The 7,905-nt window shown below is 42.8% G+C and overlaps 1 long non-coding RNA gene across 1 annotated transcript; it reads left to right on the top strand.

Moving 5' to 3' along the window:
* The first annotated feature begins 5,951 nt into the window (after positions 1 to 5,951).
* On the top strand, positions 5,952 to 7,342 carry LOC131220416 (uncharacterized). The gene is made up of 3 exons (XR_009158571.1): positions 5,952 to 6,034; positions 7,047 to 7,166; positions 7,265 to 7,342. It is a non-coding gene; the product is annotated as an uncharacterized LOC131220416 (long non-coding RNA).
* The last annotated feature ends 563 nt before the right edge of the window (positions 7,343 to 7,905 follow it).

Genomic DNA, 7,905 nt, shown 5'->3' with positions numbered 1-7,905 from the left:
ATGATGTGAAAGAGGGATGGTTAGGGGAAGAAAGTGTTGACTTATGGGAAAAGAGAGAGAGGTCATGTGTACTTATTGTAGGGTGAGGTGGCATTGAGGTAAGGTGATGTACTTGACTTGATTTGATGAGACATGTTATAGAGATTCCCTCGAAATTCACAAAGCGCAGTGTTTCTTCAGAATGAACGCGAGTCACAGCGTTAGAACTACGGCGATGGCGCGGTCGCTAAGGTACAAGTTTCGAGTCGTGTGGGCTCTGATATGCGGGACTCGGCTTAGGATCACGCGCAAACGTCGGATACAGGTCGAGGGTTGTCGAAATTCGACTAGGAGGAGCACAGAAGACTACGGAACGGTACGGTCTAGGATACGGGCCTTACATCTAATGGGTGGTGTAGGATCTCCACCATGGATTGGTGGGTCCTACACTTCCCATATGAAAGAAATAATAGATCTAGAACACCCACCTTAGATTTTTTTTTTCTAAATTTGTATCAGCTAGCTTCTAGTGCTCCAAAAATGATGTATTAGTGGGTGAGATGGGGTATGGATGGTTGGATTGAGAGGAATTTGAGGTGAAAGAGGTTGGAATGGGATGGCTAGGTGGGGACATCCCACCCTCTCTTGCTAAGGAGGAAATGAGAATGAGAAAGGGAGGAAATGAGAGGGAGAGAAGAGAGAGAGGGAGTTTTTAAGCTTAGCAATCATTTCTTTCTTGCCTTGGGTAGAGAAAGGTCATGATTGAAGTAGAGAGTTAGAAATAATGTTGTAGGGTTAGTAGGCTTTCTAAGTCTTGAGGTGGTGTTTTAGAGATAGGTGGTGTAGGAATAGGGTTTTAGGTAGTGTGTGTGTGTGTGTGGTGTGTGTTGGAAATTGGTGCGAAGAGATGGGACGAACCTAGAAACCCGTGCACACCATCCTTAGGTGGGCCACATGACCATGATCAATGGCTATAAAATTAAATGCACACAACTCATGATTTACTCGTCGGATGGACGCACAAGACGTGGCGTTGAAACCACAACGACGAAGCGGACAAGATGGCACAGGTTTTGGCTCGATTCGAGTTGAGTCTACATGATCGGACTTAAGGATGACCGCAAACTCTATCCGAGGGTCGCGGGTCACCGAGATTCGACCGGTAAGACCGTGAGGTTAAGAGAAATGAAATGCATACCTACACACACACATGTACACACATGAACTCGGGTCGGGTCTTACATCAGCAATGACCTTAGAATCAGTCTCAAGAATGAATTCGCAGGGACCAGGTTGAAGCAGATATTGAGGCCATCCAGCATGGCCCTAGCTTCTGCATTAGTGTTTGAAGTAACCCCGTAATAATTGGGAAAGGTGAAGATGAGCCGGCCAAGATGGTCCCGGCAAACACCACCTCCACTACTCTCACCTGGGTTGCCTCTCGAGAAACCGTTGGTCTTTAGCTTTAGCCAATGATTAGGTAGCTTAGCCCATCTTACCACGAAGGGCAAAGATGCAGGGGAGATGGAAGGGGGAGGGAGCCTTAAAAGCTGAATGGTAAGGTGCTCTACCATGGAGTTGCTGTCCGTAGCTTGAATTATGGACCCGATCTCATGGAGCCAGCGTGAAACTTTGAAGATGATGGCAGTTGCAGACATGTTTCGACCCTCGAAGTGGGCCACATTTTTCCTAGCCTACAGTTCCCAAATAATGAAAGAGGGGAGGAAACTGGTCAGCATCTTGACCCTGGATCTTTCACTAGCCAATGAAGACCATTGGTCGACCCGCTGGAGAATAAAAGCGTTGAGGAGGACTGGGACGTCAAAGAGGGAGCTGAAGTGGGTCCATACCAAGGATGCAATACTACCCAGGCTAAGTAGATGGTCTAGCGTCTCCTCAGCATGGTGCTAGTGTGGCATCAGCAGGCTACTATGTTACCCCCTGCTCTACTGGAGAAATACAGCCCCCAACGGCTCATGAGGGGATGAAGCTCCCCCTACGGAGAGTAGCAGCATTCACAACAAGAACCGAAAGGGATCTCACATTTTTAGATCGCAACATTAATAGGGACTGCTGCGTGGGCTATTTTCTAGTAGAAAATTGCTAGCTTAGCGGGGATAAAATGGTTCCATAGCCATCTAGACACACAGTCTTCAGGAAGTGCTGCCTGATACTGTTCCAAGAAGATTTCAAGGAGAAGGAGCCCTTTAAGGATAAGTCTCAGATGAACCTATCTTCTCTATTAGAAAGGCCAACTTCAGTGGCTAAAATGGTCTGCATGGCTAATGGCGAAATGATGTCCTGAATATCAGTAAGGTTCTATCTACCAACTGGGGGGTTAAAGTCACTAACCTTGGCCCCTTGCAAATGAAGAGGAATTGGTCTCATTGCTGCACCTGCCAAAATTCCTCTACGCATCCAATTTTGATTCCAGAAGCTAACATTTCCTTTCCCAATCAGCCATCTCGAATGATGAAAGGCAAAAGGCAAAGCTAGGAGGAGCTCTTTCCAGTTAGGGGATGTGATCGAGCCAAACCTCCCTTGATTTGAAATAAGTTTCCAGAAATATTTGGCAGTCATGAAACGGGCCCATAGGGACTTTCCTTTCAGCAGACTTCACCCCATTTTAATTCTGAAGGCCTACATGACATCATTAAAACTTCTAATTCCTAAGCCTCCCTCCTAGAGAGGCGAGCAGATTTTACCCCATTTGACTTGATGTCTTTTGCTTCCCTTCTCAGAGCTTCCCTAGAAGAAATTGGCAAAAGCTTTTTCTAAGGATTTATAGACAAGCTTGGGGATGTTGATGGCCGATAGTAAGTGGATGGGAATGCTGGATAGAACGTGCTTGATGAGGACCTATTTCACGACCGGGTTGAGGAGCTTCACTTTCCAGCCATCAATCTTGCTTGTAATCTTGTGCACGGTCAGCTACAAAAGTGAACTAGAGATTCTGCCTTTGGTGAGAGGAATCCCCAGATACACCATGGGAAGGAAAGCTTGGCAAAAGCCCATGAGGATGCTAAGTCTCTGAGCTTTGTTCCTGGACGTTTTCTTAGGAATGAGGAAAGAACTTTTGGAAGCATTAACCCATTGACCTGAGGCACTCTCTTATTGATGAATTAAATGAAGGAGAATACACACATTAGATAGCCTGCCATTTAGAAAAAGAATAGATTGGAGACGGCCCTGATAAAAACATCAGTTGCTAGGATGAAGATGGCTGGGGATATTGGATCTCCCTAATGAAGGCCTCTACCAGCTTGAAAGAAACCATAACTCCCTCCTGCCATTCATGAGAATACAGAACCAAACATCTCTCCAACACCTTTGAAGTTGGGCTATCCATCGGGGGCTGAACCCAAATTTTCCGAGGACTTGCACTATGAAATGCCATTCCATGTGATCATAAGCCTTTTTCATGTCAATTTTTATAATCATGTTTCCTCCAAAAACTTTTTGGTCAATCTCGTGGACCATTTCCCTTGCAATCGATATGTTATCCACAATAAATCTGTCCTTAATAAAGGCACCTTGCTCCTTAGATATCAAGATGGGGAGAATGTGGGCGATCTTAGCTGCCATAATCTTAGAAAAGACCTTCATAATGCAGTTGCAAAGATTGATAGGCCTGAAATTAGTAATGTATTCCGGGTTTCTCTTTTAGGGATGAGAAAGAACTGGGTGCATTGAAACGCCCTAGGGATGTGGCCTCCAAGGAGAAAATCTTTTACTACCTCAAAAAGATCTAAGCCAATCACATCCCAACAAGATGAGTAAAAAGCACCTCCAAACCCATCTGGCCCAGGAGCACTATCCATCAGAATAGAGGTGGCTGCTTCCTTGACTTCCTCAAGCGTGAGGGGTCTTATGAGACCCAAATTCATTTGGGGAGTCACCAGATTCAAGATGCAGTTGAGGATGTCGCTGTTAGAATTACTCCCTTCTGAAGAGAACATGTGTTGGAAATATCAGACAACTTCTTCTCCAATATCGTTATTTGTATCAAACATCTCCCTTGTAGGTTTCTTCTGATTTTTTAATGGACAGGCATCTTCATTTATCTAAGACCGAATTATGAAAAAAATGGGTATTCCCGTCTCCTTCAAACAGCCAAGCAATCCAAGATTTCTATTTCTAGTAAATCTCTTCCTGAAGATATGCACGTTTCAGGTTATCCTGGGCTTGTTGTAAAGAAGAGGAATCCTCGTCCGACATGGAGTTGAGAAGACGTAGTTCGGCCCTTGTAACTTCGTTCTCGGTTGCTTGCACATTCGTGAAGACGTTTCCAAACACTTCACGGTTCCATCTTCTCAGTGAGTTCTTCAGAATTTTCAATTTGATGGAGAACTTGAACATAGGAGAAGTTGTGATCTCAGTTTCCTAGCTTCTAGCCACCACATTTCTGAAGTCATCATGAGTTGTCCACATTCGCTGAAAGCAAAAGGGGTGGGGGAAGTCAGCAATTGCTCCCTGGAATGTAAGTAAAAGCAACGAGTGATCAATATGGGATCGCGATAAATGGTGGATTTGAAAGCTAGGGAGCGAAGACATCCAAACTGAATTGATAACATGCGGTCCAACTTGGCCCATCTGCGACTTCTACCAACTCTATTGTTGCTCCAAGTAAATGGCGGGCCCAAAAATCCTGCATCGATCAGACTAGAGTCATTGATGGCATCCTGGAATTCATGCATAGCTCCCGTCATCTGACGGGTGCCACCAAAGTGATCCTTAGGACTGATCATGGTGTTGAAGTCTCCACTAACCAGCCAAGGGCTTGAAGTCAGTCTGGAAATATCTCTTAGCTCCTCCCAGAGGTGCTTCATTCACTCTCTACTACAATTAGCATATACAACTGGAACGGTGGTGGATTAGGGGAAGTTATTTGAGAGGGCTGTGAAGGTTATGATTTGGGAGCTTGCCCGAATGGTTTGAAGTTGGACATGGTCCGAGCCTAGGATCCAAAGCTTATTTTCCCCCATGTTCTCAACAATGTGAGTGGAGAAACCCAGCCTAGAGGCCACCAAAGCACACTGATATTCTCTAATCATTGGTTCTTGTAACAGAAGAATTGCCACATTGTGTTTCTTAATAAGCCTTTTCAGAAAATGGGTAGTTTGAACATTACCTACCCCCGCACGTTTCATGAAAGAATGCTACTCATCAGTAACACAACCTCTATTCTCAGCCTGACACGATTTACCTTTCAGTCTCTGACTCTTCCTGTGAATGATGCTTAGCTTGGACAAATTTTTCCTTTTCTTCTTTTTATCCCTCCTAGCTCTCGCTTCTTGGTCTGATTCAATGCTCGAATCAGAGGAGAGTGGCTCGTCATTACCTATTTTTCCTTCAATGTCCACCCATACACTACCAAAAAAAGGGACAAAGGATACAGACCACGCTAGCTTTTTGCTAGGGATATAAACCGTAGTTATAGTTACTGTGGTTTTAATCTGTAGCTAAAAAGTTGTCACACCGTTAGTAATTAAAGGTGGTGTAAGGATATCTATAGGGCTTAAAAAATATATGTGTTCTATCTAAGCCGTTCATCTATTTTGATATATTATTTTATGGGATGAAATCAAACATCAGCTAGATCGAAGGCTCAAGTGGACCACACTGTAATAAACATGAAGATTAAATCAAATTTGCTTCCTATGGTGTGGTCCACTTGGGCCTTCAATATACTTTAATTTTGGTAGCATGAACGAAAATAATTTATTAAAATTAATAGTCAGATGGATAAACCAAATATATCATGGTGGGCCCCACGGAGCCCCCGACCGGACCTTCCATGGTCCGTTTCTCGAAATGATGCTCAAAAAACTGGGCGCGCTCTCAAAACAGAGTCATGTCTAGAACTTTTCATCACTCTCTCTTTCTCTCTCTTCATTCCCTACATTATTTTCCATTGCTCTCCCCGCCCCTGACTCTCTCTCTCTCTCTCTCTCTCTCTCTCCTGCACGCGCGGGGCATTGAATGTTGGATCTAGCATGGTGTCGGCACTAAGAAGTAAAGCATCTCTCTCTATCTCTGTAGCAGATCTTGAAAGGTAATTTTCGTGCCCAAATTTCTTCGATCTCTATTTGCAATGATTTGAGGAGAGGATTTCATTCTGTTTTCGGAAATCTAACATGGATTTTGTTTATTTTCTGATGACTTTGCTTCTTGCTTGGGATTTCTGAGGGTTTTTATTGGAAGTTCTTTTCAAATCAGATTCGGATGTGCTGCTGTGTATATTTTTTGCTTAGTTTTCACATTTGCTACTTTTAGAGGAGATTTTTATGGATATTTCACATCTTCGGTGATGGTTTCTGAGTATTTACGCTTCTCCTTTTTTTTATATAATTTTTTTACTAAGAAACCAAATCAGGCACATAACATGGGTCTTTCAAAAACTTGAAGAAGTCCTGCAAATCCATTCACATGTTTTCCTCCACAAACTCGGCTCAAGACCATTTGTGCAGACCAGGCTGTTGAATTTCTATGCGAAATATGAAGAGATTGGGTGTGCATGTGGGGTGTTTGATGAAATTCCTAAGAGGAATTTGATCGTGTGGAGTGCAATGATTTGTGCGACTCAATCATTTCAAAATCTGAGAACTTTGAATTAAAAACTCCATGAGAAGTGTTGATAATAATCAAATAGTCTACAAGAAGCCAACCAATTAGTGGCCTGCAAAAGCAACAGTTTGCTCAAAATAGAGATGATCTACGTAGCTCATCATGATGCCCTAGCTTAATGGTCCTGTGGGTCCTGATAACTATCTTCCATGTGTGGTAGGATTCCTTGATTGATTGATTCAAAGACATTTGATTCTCGGGTTCATGTCGCTCACGATGCCCTAGCTTAACGGTTGTTGTTTGCTCGCATCAATGAAGAGCTTGATCAAATAAAGAAAGTGAAAAATGGATGAAGATGGTTAGGTCATGCAAGTGAACCGTTCACCCATTTGAAGGTGGGCCTCACAATCACAGCCCTTCCAAACAACCCCTCAATCACCCATTTAAATTGCAATGCATTATTTGGGGATATGTTTATCTTTTCTTCTATACCATTGCAGTTAGAGATCTTCCTTAGCTCAAGAACTGTTTGCCTCTCTATTTATTCATTGGTTGCAGGGATCTTTAGCGTGAATCTCCCATATACATGGAATCTAAACCATGGATATCTATTTAAATGGGTACATTTTCTCTTCATTTTTTTTTTCCTTTCAAATTGACAATCTATGCTTGACCAAGAACATGTTGTTTTCATATACACTAACATTCCTCCCTTTAGGAATTGACTCTGTTTCCCAACTGCTACATTGAGGATAAGACGTGGCTGCTGAAATTCTACATCAAGGTTAGAGAAAACCCAATTAGCCCAGGGTTGTCAATGGGCTCGTCATAGCCTCCAGCTAGTTCAAAATCTGGGCTTAAACCAACCCAGTTTAGATGATCTTCCATTAAAGTAGTTAATTACCAGGTGGTCAATCTGTACAAAAAAATGGACTCTTGATTGCAAGCATTTTTTTTTAAAAAAAAACTTTATTTTAAAGATTGACATTGGCATACCCTTGTGCAGCCTAATTATTTTTGTCCGATGATCTAATGATGGTTTCACCTGATAAACTGGATTGGATCTCCTGTGCATGTGCCAGGTTGGCATGTCTATTCGTGTAAAGATGACTATGGAGGGGATTGCAAACCTATAAAGCCTTATGCCTGGGTAGAGTAATTTGCCACATTTAGTTGTAGGTTTCTTGCAATTTTGTTTTTAGTAACTGGCAATATCCAGGCCATGCCTGGAAAATCTCCTTTTGATTTTTACATTGATGCTTATTCAAAAAATGATGTGTGTAGAGTTGTTGGTTGACATGAGCTGGTTTTTGGCTGCAGGTAATTGATTATGGAGTTCATAAGCTTTTGAAATACAAT

Source organism: Magnolia sinica, chromosome 12 (genome assembly GCF_029962835.1).
Source record: "Magnolia sinica isolate HGM2019 chromosome 12, MsV1, whole genome shotgun sequence".
Classification (NCBI taxonomy): Eukaryota; Viridiplantae; Streptophyta; class Magnoliopsida; order Magnoliales; family Magnoliaceae; genus Magnolia; species Magnolia sinica.
The sequence above is the reverse complement of the archived record's forward strand: the minus strand, read 5'-3'. Positions and strand labels throughout refer to the sequence as shown.